The sequence below is a fragment of the Otolemur garnettii genome, unplaced genomic scaffold, assembly GCF_000181295.1.
Source record: "Otolemur garnettii isolate 467f Iridium unplaced genomic scaffold, OtoGar3 scaffold00031, whole genome shotgun sequence".
NCBI classification, from domain to species: domain Eukaryota; kingdom Metazoa; phylum Chordata; class Mammalia; order Primates; family Galagidae; genus Otolemur; species Otolemur garnettii.
In genome coordinates, this window is record NW_003852426.1 from 17,225,594 (window position 1) to 17,241,069 (window position 15,476).

Sequence of the window (15,476 nt, forward strand, 5' to 3'; positions counted from 1 at the left end):
ATCTAGCCATAAACTCACAGCAAGGGTGTGTGTGCTGCTGGCCCCCTCCCCCCACAGCAGTCCCAAGGGTGTGTGTGCTGCAGGCCTCCTCCCCCCACAGCAGTCCCAAGGGTGTGTGTGCTGCTGGCCTCCTCCCCCCACAGCAGTCCCAAGGGTGTGTGTGCTGCTGGCCTCCTCCCCCCATAGCAGTCCCAAGGGTGTGTGTGCTGCTGGCCTCCTCCCCCCACAGCAGTCCCACACTTCACACATGTTGGGTCTGTGTTGTGTGCTCTAGGTTGGTGCAAATAAAAAGCAGCCCCTTTTTTGAATTCCACAAATATCCACACACAGTAAATGCAAACATGAAGATGTGGGGATGAGAGAGTGATTAAAGACATGCATACAGTCAGAAAAAAGGGCCAAGTTACGACTGGACATTATTATCGGGGTGCTTTGGCCACCCCACCATTGAGAAGTTCCATAGCCCCCCACTTCCTCCAGTGCCAGCCTCTTCCTATCTTTCTGACTCTCTCTCCCCTTCTCCCCTGTGGTCACCACCCCCCTCCCATCCATTCCTCCCTCTATGGGGCAACATGCATATTCCACGCCTCTCTTCGTGTGTGAGACCCTCCCTCCGTACCAGTGGGTTTCAAACATCTGCCCTGGCACACCTGAGAGGATCCTAAGTGTGCTGCAAAATTTTCAAAGATCATAGGTTAAATAATTTTCAAAGTATGGTACATATCTTCTTTTATTGATCAACATAGTTTAAGTGTGCAACAGACGTTTAACTATAGATCTAAAGACAGTCACCCCCTAGGAAGACTGTTAAGATGCCTTGCCCCCTCACCCCTAAAGGGGACAATCTCACTGGTCCAGATAGGGTGGTTATCCATAAGCCTAATGTCTATGATGGAGTGGTGACTTCTGAGTAGAGAAAACGACAGTATCCAACTTGCATTAAACTTGTAGTCTTTTCCTCCTGAGTCTTGGTTCATGATTTAATCAGAGCAAGAAATAACACGGAGTAAAGTAGCCCAGGTTTTCCAGGGCCTCCATTCTTTCATGGAGGAATATAGAGTATAGTTAAGCGATTCTTTCTCACGTTAGAACACAGCTGAACTGGATGTGCAGGGAATGACAGACACCATGGTGGTCTGAAAAATGTCATGCCAGGTGACCTTGGAAATAGGAGCTGTCACTTCTGTGGCAGGATTTGAGAAGCAATGGAGAAAAAAACTATGTTTGCCTTCCCCCTAACTCCTAAACTTACACTTTTAGAGGTGAATTGCTTTATGCAAAGGAACTGACTCTAACTCACACCCCTTTGAAAAGTTGACACAGTGTCTCTTTTCCATTTTAATGAGCTCCAGGTTTGTGTGAATTAATTTAAGTCAGCTGGTAAAGAAGGTTTACTGTGAAAGACGGAAGAGCTAATTAGGAGAGTGAGGGTATGAGGGAATGGGAGTGGCGGGGAAGGTATCTCAGAGAGCAGGTCTTAGTGGCCAGCGTGCAGCCTTTTAAATCATTCTGCTAATCCTCGGTGCGATTATTACCGTAATAATAATTAGCCCAGTAATCCTTTTATGTTAGTTTCCTCACTCCTCAAAATGACCATTTGACACCTTCTTTCTCTCCTTAGTCTTAGCGGTGTCCTTGGGTCATGCTTTGTTGAGCAAGCAGTTAAATTAAAGCCTCATCTTCCTCCGTGGAGACATCTTCCTCCGTGGAGACGGTCGGCCTTCCGCACCTGCACTACTCCTGTGCCTTCCATCCAGGGCAGGAGGAGAGGGCGCTGCTCCCCTGATGGCAGGCTTCCTCTGGCCATGCCTCTGGGTCCCATCCCCTCTTACTCTCTCGGCACTAGAACATTCCATAGGTGCACAAATGTGCCCCGAATCTTCCTTTGACATATTTCCTTCTCGTTCCCCTATTGACTATAACACTTTTCTCTTCTCATTCACAGCAAATCTTAACCAAAGAGCTGAACAACTAGATTTTGTCTCTGCCCGTTAGCTCTGCTTCTCTGGCCCCAAAGTCAGCCAAATCAATCTTCCCTCCCCACTTCTGCATCAGTGCTGCCCCCATGGTGGTCACCACAGTCCTCGCGCTGCCCTTCTCCCCTGCCTGGACCCTGCAGCACCATCTGACCCAGCAGCGGCTCCCTGTCCATCTGAAACCTGTGCCTTCTGTGACACTTGCCCTGTGGGTGCTCCTCTCGAGCCTGAAGAGGACACTGAAAGTCCCTCCTCTTGAACCCCTTTGTAGCCTTTCTTTCCCCACCCAATCCCTAAAACTCAGTGTGCCCCAGGCTCAGCCCAGGGCCCCACCGTCCTCTCTCCCCTGCGCTTTATTCTAGGAGGACCTCTTTGGGGACCGTACTTGAAAGCCTATTTACAAATGAAAGCAAAATAAAAACGTTTTCAGAAGTACACAGACCGCAAGGATTTGCATCTCACTGACTCTTGTTGAATAAAATGAGTAAAATAGAGTTAAAAACAATTTTTGTGGCAGGGATGTCTTTGGCCGTCTGGTAAAACATTATGAATGCTTTCTCAAAAAAAAGTTCGTAAATGGATAGAATGGCATACACAGGATTATAAGGGAAAATACTTATATTGAAATACAGTTATTGAATGTTAAAACCTAATGAGATTTATGTTTTGATTCCTATACAAGTTGGTGAACCTCCCTAAATTGTATTCATGTGGAGTTCGTGTAGCCAGGTAAAGGATGTATTTAAGATAGAAAGACATCGAATACTCATGACTTGATATTTGTAAAACTATTCATTAGTTTTTGAAATCATTAGTTAAAGTGACTAATTTGGAAGTGGGGTGACAAAAGAAAAAAGATAAACCAGCAGGCTGGGTAACTGCAATGAGGAGCATACATGGGGCTCAATTAGTACCTTTAAATAAATGAATGAATCAGGAGCAGATTTTATCCTATTCTCATCTCTTTTTCCGCTGGCCAGGATGGAGATATGTGTACCTAATGGAATTAGCACAGCCAAAAGCAAACTCACAGCATGATTTTGGTTGCTAACAGACCCCCCCTTAATCTGTGCACATTGATGCCCTTGAGCTCCCCACATTTGGTGATAGGAGTACAGGAGTCCACCTACACGTAAGGGAGGTACTCTACCCCTTTAGCCAGAGCGGAAGTAATTTTCAAGGAAGAGCTAGAAATCCCCAGCACATAACATGTGCTCGGCATATTTTCTAAGGCCTCCAAATGCATCCCCTGCCCAGGGATTATTTATGTGTGCTATCCTGTGTGCCCCTGTCAGGTCAGTACCACCTTCTGGCTGTCCAGAGAAGAGCCACCTCTGTGATGTAGACCACCGTCCTCATACGCGCCTCCTGGCTCCCTAAGGAGCCACTGCTTGTGGGCGCCTGACTTCTATCTAATAGTTATGCCTGTGCCAAACCTTCTCTCAATTCCTCTGCAGGATGATGTATTGTTTTTGAATGCCCTTTCAAAGAACACATAATATATCAGGGACAAGGACAACATTTGCTTGAGGAAAACATTCGAAAAGGACTGGCCAACGCCTGGTCTAAGAAAAAATGAAAAAAACAATGGCTCAGAAATTCAGTCCCAAGCAGGGGCCAAAAATAAGCTGGCTGAGGAGAAGCACAAAGTTGGGGGCATCTATGGTGAGAATGGAAAATGAAGCACATGTGAAAATCAATCAACAAGTCTGAAGTTCAGCTCCTTGGGGAGCAGGAAGAATGTGCCTCTTAAAAGCACAGAGGCGTGGAAGGCTGGAACACAACAGAGCTCCTGACCCAACACTGGAGAAACTAAGTATCAGCTTTGACTAAGAAACTAAATATCTTGTTGGATCAAGGGCATCGCTTTTTAATGTTACCTGTAGTGAATCATTTTAAAAGAAAATGTAAGGACGCATAATGTCTATACACGTTCATTACTCAGTAAACCAACAACTAACTTGTTTTAATATTGACGAAAAGGGCTGGTTGTTCCTTTCTGCTTCATGAAGTCTGCCCCTCTATCCACTGCGTTCTCTGTCCCTCTGGGTCCCTCACTTAGGCACCCTCTTTAATCACTGGACTGTTCTATTTCATACCATCACGGCAAACTCTGAGAAACAATCTGACCTTCTAGTTGGCCAGGTGATCAGGTTGAAGGGGGTTGCCCTAGATTCCAGCCTGTGTTTTTTGAGTTTTTCAGGAATGAATGGGATAAGGGAATGGGGGGGAGAAAAGTGTCCACAGTGGCTGCCACTGGTGTTGGAAGTGACTTAGCATTGCACAAATTGTCACCAAGCTTTATGGAAATTGCCCACCCCTCCACAGCTCTGGTGACCTAGCTCAGCCACAGTGAGAAGTGTTAAGTTTCTAAATTTCCTTTCCTAACTGCATTGCCCTCTATTCATCAGAGCCTGCCTCTCAGGACCACGGAACTATTTTTGGACCCGAAACATAGTTCACAAAACCCAGCTACGTATCAACAATTACATGATTCTTCCAGACCCACGCCCCCGGGGCTTGCCTCGTCTGACCTGGGACATTAAGAGAGGGAGCACAGGGTATATTTTTAGGCTCTTCCCGAATTCCTCGAATTGTTCCCTTTTCCATTCTATTTAAAGCCATTAAGATCTGGGCTTTGTGTTCTATGCAGCATTATGTGTACACTCCATGACATATCTCCATCTGGGACGCTTCATTTCAACCTGCCAGGCTCTCCTTAAAATATGGACAGTCTTGGGCATGACCTCCAGTGCCTGCATCACTTACTATTGTAAATTAGAAACGGTCCCATGTTGCCCCACATGCCAGAATCAGCTTACAGATGCAGTCCCTGCCTAGGGATTATTTACGTGTGCTACCTGGAGCAAAATTAAGCATATGTCTATATTTAAAATCATAACATTTTCTGAGAATCATTTAATTAATCCAAAGGAGAAAAATGGTTCCCCAAATCAATGAGTATACTCTCTCTCTCTCTCTCTCACTTGCTCCATGGACAATTAGCCAGCCTGCATAATTCTGGACTGTCAGTATCTGGCATATTTGATGCCTGGATCAGATTGTTTATTAAATTCCCCCTCCTTTATTTCAGAACATTATTTTCAGTAATAGTCCTTATTTTCTTGACTCATTCGTTAGATTTAAAACAATTAACTCAAGTTGGGCATAGTAGTTTATGACCATAATTCTCATACGCTGGGAGGCTCAAGCGGGAGGACCACTTGAGGTCAGGTGTTTGAGACAAGCCAGAGCAAGAGCAAGACCTCATCTCTACTAAAATATTGAAGTAGCCAGGCATGATGGCATGTGCCTCTAGTCTCAGCTCCTGCGGAGGCTGAGACAGGAGAATCATGAGCCCAGGAATTTGAGGTTGCTGTGAGCTATGACAATGTCACTGCATTTTAGCTTGGGTGACAGAGGGAGAGAATGTCTCAAAACAAACAACCCAACTAAGTAAAGTGAAAACATTTCACTTTACGTATTATTCAAATTCAGTAAAACATTTAAATGTGAACTAAAAAAAGTACACCATGAAGTTTGCACTCTCCTTTACTGTTTCACATTTTAAATACAAATAAAAACTTTCAGGGGCTCACAGTGAATGGCAGTTTCTTTGTCTTTACACTGTCTTGCTAACATTGCTTATTTTTAATCTCCTGTTCAAACAACAGTAGATTTGTGTCATTCCGGGGGGCTGGGGACACTGTGGCAAGCTCAGACAGCCCCAAATCCTTGGGAGCTCACTCTTGAAACAAACTCACATAGCTGAGTCCCTCTGTGTCAGGATATGCTATACATACATATAACTGAAAGTTGTCTGAAATGTCTTTTCTATAGAATACATTATTTGTTAGAAGACACATGATAAAAATAGGTTAATTGGGAGCTTAACACAACTGAAACTCACCAGCAGTGGCAACCATTGTTTGTAACTTAACCCAGCAAAGAATGTTTCAGGAAGAATATTTTGTCACTGACATTATTTGGTAGTGCTCTTAAGTGATCATTTTTTTTTAAGGCTTTCGTTGGTTTTATTGTTGACATCCAATTCTCCACAGACACTGAGTGCATCATGGTGTAGCCTGGGTTTGGGGGACCCTCCCACCACCGACACAGTGTGTCTCTTGGGACCTCCGTATGCAGGTGCAGGAGACCCTCATCTCATGGGTAGCCCTGGTCTCTCGTCACCAGCCTCAGCCATTCTAACTTGGAGCACAGACCCCAGAGGATGGAGGAAGAACTTGCCACTGTAGAACAGAACTGGAGAGAGAGCCGTGGAGGAGAACGGCCACCCGAATCCCTCACTGAGGCGTTTCCCAGCGTCTCCAAGAGCAATTAATCTTGCCCTACTCCCTTTCCCCGAGTCCCCCACCTGCTCCCAATTTCAGCTCCCTCTGGAAACATCTCCCCTATCCAGAGGAAGGAAGAGCTGCAATGATCTCTGTCAGTGCAGCTCCAAGCCCCCAGGGCCACCTGACATAAAGAAGTAAGTGTGGTACAGGCCATTGACCTGGGTCAGAAGGGAAACCAGCTTTAGCTCCACTTCACCCTGAAGGAAGGAAGCAGGAAGCCTTGCTGAGGGACAGAGGTGAAGTTGTCCTCTGGGACGAGCTGTCCTCTTACCGCCTGACCCCTCTCCCTAATCAAGAATGCAGAATAAATGGCTGCAGCTGGAAAGCAGAGCCACAGAGCAGTTTCCACTCGTCTCTTACAATTAGAGACTTCGTCTTGTACAAGAAATGATCCTTATGGCTACTAATGCATGCTGGGCACAGCGTCAGGTCCTGGGCAACCCTCTCAGCTCTGGGAAAGAAGAACCATTAACATCCTCATTACACAGATAAGGAAACTCAGTCTCAGAGGGGCTGAGTTGGCCAAGACGAAACCCAGAGCTGTCTCAGGCCCAGGACTTGTCTGCTCAGGACACAGCCAGCTGGAGATGACTGTAGCACCCATAGATGCTAGAGCATTAACCCTCAGAATTGGCAGTTGTGCCTTTGGCCACACAGGTCTGAAGTCTTTACTCAAAGTCCATTTATTGTTCATAAACTCCAACTTCTAGAATATGATCTAGAAATCTGTAAAGCAAACTTCCGAGTAACCCAGTACAATCTGTATGTGATCCAGATGTCAAGTATCTTCTCATCCTCTGCTTCCAGGTCTGCCTGTCCTACCAGCCTCCCTCCAAATGCCCCTCACAGGAAAGCACAATGAACACGGTTAAATGTAATTGCACATCATAATAATGCCAGTGCCTGGGCTTCCATCACACATCTGGGAGGCTGCTTAAATCTTCTCCCAGTGTCTCTCTTCGAAGTCATGCATATATCATTCCTTCACCAAATAGCCATTGAAATAAACACACTAGACTATGCTTGGCACTGAGGATAAGAAGTCTGCATTTTAGTTGAGGGAGATGCTGACTAGCCTCTGCTCACCCCCGTCCCCCAGGTCCATCTCTTCTCTTTTCTGCCCTTGGAGGCCAGCTACACGCTGCTGTGCCTTGTCTTCTGGGAGGACAGTGGGACACGGGGCAAGGGGGATAACCCAGCTGGAGACTGTGGGGTGGAGGCAAATGGAGCTGGGTATTCACTCCCCTCCTCCCCTGCCAGGTGCAGCTCTGAGGTGGCTGTGCTCCTCTACCCTCCACCGCAGATGCAGGGGGGACTTCTGCTCTCCCCAGCCACAGATCAAGGCAGGTTCCTCGGACACCTCCCTCCCCACCTCCTTATTCCTAAGGGGAGGCAACCGATGGCTTCGGAATGCTGCCAGTCCCTAGTGACGATCGCCATCCCTCTTCACTTACACTTCAAGAGTGTCAATTCTTTTCTGCCAGAACCTTGACTGATACAGAAATACAGACAATAAAAAACAAAAAATTTCTATATGAGATGAGCAAAAATTCCATGAAGAAACAAAGTAAAGTGAGGATAATAAAGGGTGTGTGTGTGTGTGTGTGTGTGTGCGCGCGTGCACAGTGGTGGACAGCATGAGCCCCCTTCTCTGTCATGTCACTGAAATCCCATTTGGACCCTGACACATCCCTGTGCAGCCATCCTGGCTCAGATCTCAAGCCGCTAGGTTTTCCACTGGACACTCAGTTTTCTCATCTGGATTAAACAGAGCGGTTTGGGCTAATTGTGGCTCTTGCCTTGGCAGGTGCATCTCAGCCTTCTCAAGCAAAGTGCCCCTCATCAGTCACTGTTCTAGTTCCAAGGCAAGACAGAGGTCTCCCCTTTTCTGTAGGAGACACGTTTCAAGACCCCCAGTGGATTCTGGAAATTGCAGGTAGTACCACACTCCATGCATATGGAGTGGTGGTTTTTCTAATACATACATATCCATGATAAAGTTTGCTTTATAAATTAGGCACATTAAGAAATGAACAACAATCACTAACTAAATAAATAATATAGAACAATTATGACAATGTACCTGCACCACTGCTCTTACACTGCCAGGCCATTGTATGTCAAATAAAGTTTACCTGAATGGAGGCACTGGGGTATCCGGCCAGACCATATGATTACCAACATCACTACTGAGTGGCTAACAGGTGGGGACAGAGGGATGGTTCACATCCCAGGTGAGATGGCACGTAGAATAGCACGTAATTTAACAATTATAAATCACTTTTGGAATTTTCTATCTAATGTTTTCATACTGCATTTGACCTCAGGTAACAAACAGCAGAAAGCTAGACTTTGAATAAAGGCTGAGACCGCTGTATTAGGAGCTATCAGTAACCAGAAATGTGTTCCATCCCATTAAACTCCTGCATAAACATGATTTACAGTTTAATTTTGTGTTCCTGCAGAACAAATTCCATTGAATACCCTGTAAATTCTTTCCTAGAAGATGGACAGTGTTCTGGGTGCTTCTAGACCATCTTCCTCTTTTTCCTTCTCTCACGCCGGCCTCAGACCCCACCATGCAGCCGCTCATGAGTGGCCCATCAGTATGGTGGCTGCCTCCCACATTCCTCCAACCCTTGATGAACACTGTTGACTGGCAAGTAGTATTCATCTATTTCTGCAATATTTTACTCTCATCCAGGAATCCCAGGAGATTAAGAAACTTTGGAATTGCCGTCACAAAGGAAATAGATTCTGGTTGACGAGCCCACCGCAGAGTGAGCTGTCTCTTAAAGCTTTGATGAAATCTTGGCGTTTACCTCCTCACTGGAAGTAGTGTCCTGGCGGACAGTGATCAACACTTCAAATTAAGTGACAGTGATTCGCACAGGTAGGCTGCTTAATAACCCTTTGGGGGGTCCCTTGACCAGGATTTCAGGGCCCTGCCTAAGACATTTTTTCCTACAGGCTCCATGTGGCCTCTCGGAATGGAATCTTCATTATTTACAAGTTTTCCAGTTGACTCTTTGACCCTTGTACCAACCAAACTCTGGAAAACACCAGACAGGAGACTGCCACACATGTACTACCACAAAACGCTTCACAGGGATCCCTCCCGTCTCCCCTACACTGGCCTTATGTTTTCATTCTTCCAGTTTTTCTGATTGTGTATGTCAAAACAAGTCCCCGGAACTCATCTCTGCTTCCTCAATGATTCTCTTCTACTTTGCTTTCACATCTGTTGAGAGTTCAGTCTCAGGGTATCTGGACTGAGGACAGACTGGAATGAGGCTGGGGCTGCCACCACGGGGGGCTCAGAGGTGTGGTGGGGCACAAGAAATGGCAGGGACCACTGGAGTGGGAGGATTTATGGAAACACACAGCAAATAGACAACTAAGTCAGTGTATTTGAGTTCAGCTAAAATCTGTTGGAAAATTAAATGAGGGGAAAAACTAAGTTAATAAAAGTTTATTTTTTGTCTCAACAAAAGTAGTTTTCTGTTTATTTCCTTTTTATACATCACTGCTGATTCCAATTATATTTTGTAATTTCCTTTGAACTTAATTGTTTTAAAATTCAAAAGTGACTTTCAGTAAAGTTTGAATTTTGTTTGTGAGGACATGGAATGGGGAGCATTAGCTAATTAATTTCAAGATTTAAATGTGAACAATTGTATACATTGAAAAATTTTCAATATATATTTAGGTCATTTCTTCTATATGTAATTGAGGTGGTAAATGAAATTTAATCCACTTTTGGTTTTTTTGTTTTGTTTTGAGACAGAGTCTCACCTTCTTGCCCCTGGTTGAGTACCCTGGTGTCACAGCTCACAGCAACCTCAAACTGTTGGGCTCTTCCCTCAGCCTCCCAAGTAACTGGGACTACAGGCACCTGCCACAGTGCCCTGCTGTTTTTTTTTAAAAGACAAGAGTCTCACTCTAGCTCAGGTTGGTCTTGAACTCTTGAGCTCAGGCAAATTCACCCTCCTGGGTTTCCCAGAATACTGGGATTACAGGGGTGAGCCACCACACCCAGCCTTGAACCCACTTAGATGAAAGAGGATTTCTAGACATTCTGAATAGTGTTTGTATTTCAATACTATATTAATAGATAGAGGAGTAGAGGCTACTAGACTGATTACAAAACCCTAACAGGAACTTGATTTCCTACGATTTGCAGTTGCAGCTGATTCTTTTTTTTTTTTTTTTTAATTACAGCTGATTCTTGAACAGCATGGGTTTGAACTGTGCAGGTACTCTTATGCATGGATTTTTTAAAAATAAATACACTAGACCTTTCATGTAGCAGGTTCCACCCCCCCATCAATTGTGGATCAAAAAGTACAGTATTCCAGGGATGTGAAACCCACAGAGACAGAAGACTGGCTTTCTGTATATGCTGGTTCTATAGATCCAACTTCTTTGAGTCCTGAGTATGAGCAGATCTTGGCGTATAAGAGGGAGGGGGCATCCTGAAACCAATTCCATACATATTCCAAGGGACGACTGTATTTCAAGTTCTAGAGGCCAAACTCTAATCTACCATTCTCTTGTGTGAAAGATTAAATTTAGCCACCTGCTATTTTTCACATGAATCTATTTCTTCTAAATCTTTGATGGGAGAAATTTAGTTTGTGCTCACAACGTTAAAGATAGCTGGGGTGTGTGTGTGTGTGTTGTTTTGCTTATTTTTTGGTGGATTTTGTAAGCAAAGAAGAACATAAACACATAAGACCTTTCTATCCTTCCAGTTCTCCCTTGCTCCAGAGGATTTTGGATTTCCAACCTCTTCCTGTCTTATCTATCAAGGAGGAAACAGCAGCCCTCGTGATATATTTCAGCCTTCACCAGTTGGGCCACATTCAGAGACACATATCTCCCATTTCCACACTGGTAGCCCATTTTGCAAAGACTCACAGACTCTTCTAAGTAGAGAAACTTGCTCAAAAGCTGAAGCTCTAAAGCCCTCCAAAGGGGTAAACTCTTGGCTCAAGTGTTTGCTCTGGGCAACAAGTAACTTCCTGCTTTGCACACAGAAGTTTTAAAGGGCTGATATTTAAACTTGCAAAGAACCCTGCAAACCACCATATTTTCACCACTTACATACCAAAAACGAACTAGAATATCAAGAATATCTGGGTTGGATTTTCTTACATGTTTGTACGAAAAGATTTAAAAGTTAAGGGAGCATTTATAGTGAAGAAGACTAGAAAGTTAGTCATTCTTCCTCCCAGGAAATTTCAGATTTTAATGTGACCCAAGAATCACCCAAATAATTTTGGCCAAGTTCTTCACACTCAAACTCTGCTCAGTAGACAGAGCATGTGTGTGCACCCAACACGAAGCATTAGCAACACGCAGGAACTTGTTAGTGACACAAATTCTAGAGTTCACTTCAGACCTCTGGAATCAAATACTCCGGGAGTAGAACCCAGTAACTGGTGTTTCAACAAGTCCTCCAGGTGATCCTGATGCCCACTGAGGTATAGCATGATTGGGGTTTTTTTTGCCATAGTGGTTCTCACTTTAAAAAGCTACTGACACCTGCTCCCAGGCCTGGTTGGTTTGAGTCAGAGCCTCCACATACACTCAGAGAAACACTGGCAGGTGGATGGGCTGCTGGGTCAGTCCACGGGATGTCTCTTGCCTCCCCCCAAGGACAAACATAGTTGTCACAGCTAGAACATGTCATTATTAGAGCGTCTCACTACACACCAAACTTCGCCTTTTCCTACTCTTTCCTTCCTTTACCCCCCACCTTTATTGATATACAGTTGGAAAATAAATATCATATATATTTATGGTACACAGAATAATTTTTGCTAGGTGCATGCGTTGTGAAACAATTTCCACATTCAAGCTAATTATTCCTTTCTTCTCATCTTGCCTTTCTGAACCACCTTAGTGCCTGCAAGCACTGTCTTCTCCAGGCCTCTCCAGGCCTCTCCCTGGAGCTTCTACCTTCTTCCATGTCTGGAGTCCAACTCCCCCTGCCCCTCCATCTGTCAAGCCCAGCTCTAGCTCATTCCTTGCAAGAAGTCTCCTGTGACTCACTCTAGTTTTGGGTACAGCTCCCTGCACCCCTTCCCTCTGTCAATGCACTTCCTACACTGCATTATAATGGTCTATTTCTGGCTTCCTCCAGTATCCTGTAGCACCCCTACTTCTGCTGCTCCCCTCTCCCGGGCAGGACCTTGGTCCTCTACTGTTGTGTGCCCAGCACTTAGCCCAGTGTCCTGCCCAGAGCAAGCAAGCACCCTATTAATGTTCATTCCAAATAAACCCATAAGGCAGCATTAGAGATGCCATGAGAGGTGAAGGGCATGTACTATGGCTCCAGGCTATTGGGGTGAAATCCTCCCCTACCACTTACTAGCTATGTAAGGCTTAGCAAATTGCTTAACCTCTCTGAGGCTCAGTTTTCTATATGTAAAATGGAGATAGTGGTGCAATTTTCTCCAATTAAATGAGAGAACTCATATCACGTGCTCAGAGCAGAGCCTGGTAGATACTGAGACCTCACTGCTAAGCCACAAATAGCCCAGAAGATCCTAAGATGCTACTGTCATCAGAAGCCTCCACATGATACATTTTTTAATCTGTAGTTTCTGTTTCTCTCTTTCTTCCCTCCTCCCTCCCTAAATCTGCCTATTTCTTCTCCAGCCTGCTAATATTTCTTTCTCCTCTCTCATTCTCTTTCTTTGATATAATACCTCACAAGTTCACAGCTGAGATCCCGCATTCCTAACCACTAAAGTGTGTGCGTATATGTCCATGTGCGCTCATGCCTGTGTGTAGAAGATGTTGTGGTTTGGTGATTTAATTATTGAGGTTAAAAATAGAACTGGAGTGTATCAGTATGTATCAGCCAATCTCTTAAGTAGATATCTTCTTTTTGAAGGATAATCCATTATAATAAATAAATCTACATGTTCCTAAAAATTGCCACCCAGAAAATTATTAACTAAAGATAAGTATCAAATAAAAGGAGAAAAAAACATGGATTTAGTAATTTATATCAGATATGAAACTTAAACATACAGGTAGAACCGTCTGCGAAAGTAACTAAGGAGAACTTACCATCTGGGGGGGGAATGGATGATTATTGTGTCAAATTAATATTTTTTATCAAGAGCAGCCCAGGTTGGAGCTCGGGTCACATGTCAGATTGTGCTAGCCATTTGGTTACATATTTGTATCTTAAAAATCCTATCCTTTTTACCAACGAATTCATTCATGTTCATGAATGACATATTCATTCACTGGAAAATTGTTTCTGAACACCTGCAGAATATCATCTGAACCCTGTAAAACGTAAATCATCCATGAGTCTGGGAAACCTTAAGACATGATTTATTTCTTACAGCAAGTTGGTGGCAACGATACTGTTGTTGTTATCAATTGCTATCTCTTTTGAGAACCAACACTATCACAGGCTCTGTGCTAAGTATTTTTTTTTTTTTTTTGCAGTTTTTGGATGGGGGTGGGTTTGCACCCGCCACCTCTGGCATATGGGGCCGGCGCCCTACTCTTTTGAGCCACAGGCGCCACCCAGTGCTAAGTATTTTTTGAAAACACTTTTAAGCATAATGTCATCTAATCTCCATAATGCTCTATCCACTAGTTAACTACTCCCGCATTAAAGGGAGGTTCAGAAGGTTAAACAACTTGCCAACACTCTTTTAAAAACTACATAGATCAAAAGTCAAACAAATCAAGAAACTTGGGAGACAATCTCAGACCCAACTTTTACCACTACACTATACTGTGCTTCCAGTTAAGCTGCCTAGACCTAAAGGAATGGAGTGTTACACAGGCACCAGAGCTGAGGATGGTACAAAGCTAGACAAGATTCACTTCTAAACACGGAGCCCAGGCAAGCGTTACACATTCAGCCAGAAGAACGTCCCTGCAAAGATGAGCCTGGACTGCCAAATCATTAACCTACCAAAAGTAATGCAGGGAGGGCCCCATGCCACCAGTGTAGACACTGTTCTAAAGAAAGCGGGTAGAAGTTTTCTAAATATTGTTTTTTATGCCTGACTAAATGTACACCAAACTTGGAAATACTTTCCAAGTTTGAAAAATAAGGATTCTGCAGCACGGTTCCCCTTCCTGCCCTCCCTGAATCCCCCCCCCCGCCCCCGCCACAGGATTCAGTTTAATAGATCCGGGGGAGCGTGGGAATCTATATTCTGACCGGCACTCTACTACTTCATCTATTGCTAGTCTCTAGATCACCCTTGGACAAACCACGCTTTTTATCTTCAGTATTTTACATGTCATTTACACCTTTCTTATACTAGTATATTATATGCCTGTTATTTAAAAAGCCCAAAATAAAGATTTTTAAAGGGATTTGATTTTTCAAAATAAATAGCATGTGCTTTCAGATCTGCACAGCCCAACAGAGGATGTGGCCTACCATCTGCCGCCAAGAGCTGAACGAGCCTCTAGCCTTGTCCTTTGTGACGCGTCCCTGCCCTACGTCCTGCTGGGACACAGGAGAATGGGGAGATTCTGTAGGGGCTCAGTGTCACGGCTCATTCTCTGTGGTCAACAGGGTTCTCCTCAGACAACTCTGTAAGTCGATCTCTCGGCTTTAAGAGAAGAGTGGACAAATTCTGCAGGTGTTGCCGTAGGAGATGTAGGCAAGATCAGCATCCACAGTGAAGTGGTGACCTTGACAGAACGTTCCTTCTGCTTGTTACAGGCGGCAACCCCACCCTGGGCGCATGAACCTACAGTGTCACGCCTGGCACATTCAGAAATTCCCCCCAGCGGAGATTTGAGACAGTGTGAAATGCAAGTTTCTTTCATTTCTGCTTTTAAAGAGAAATTGAAAGTTTCAACAGAAGATGTTGAGCTGTGGGTTCAGTTTTAAGAAAAAGTGAAAACGTGTGAATAGTCTACGAGTAGCTTGAAATTTAAAATATTGTATTAAAATCAAAATTTACTGACACATCCATCCCGGATGGTACAAGATGTTCCTTCAGCTCCGGGACGTGTCGCTTGTTAAATGGCACACTAGCATTTCCAACTCTTCACCATTTACCGAAAGTTGTGTGCCAGGTATTGTGCTAGGGGTTAGAAGTAAAAAGATGGACAAAATGGCCTCCTTGTGTTCTGGGAAGAAGCACGT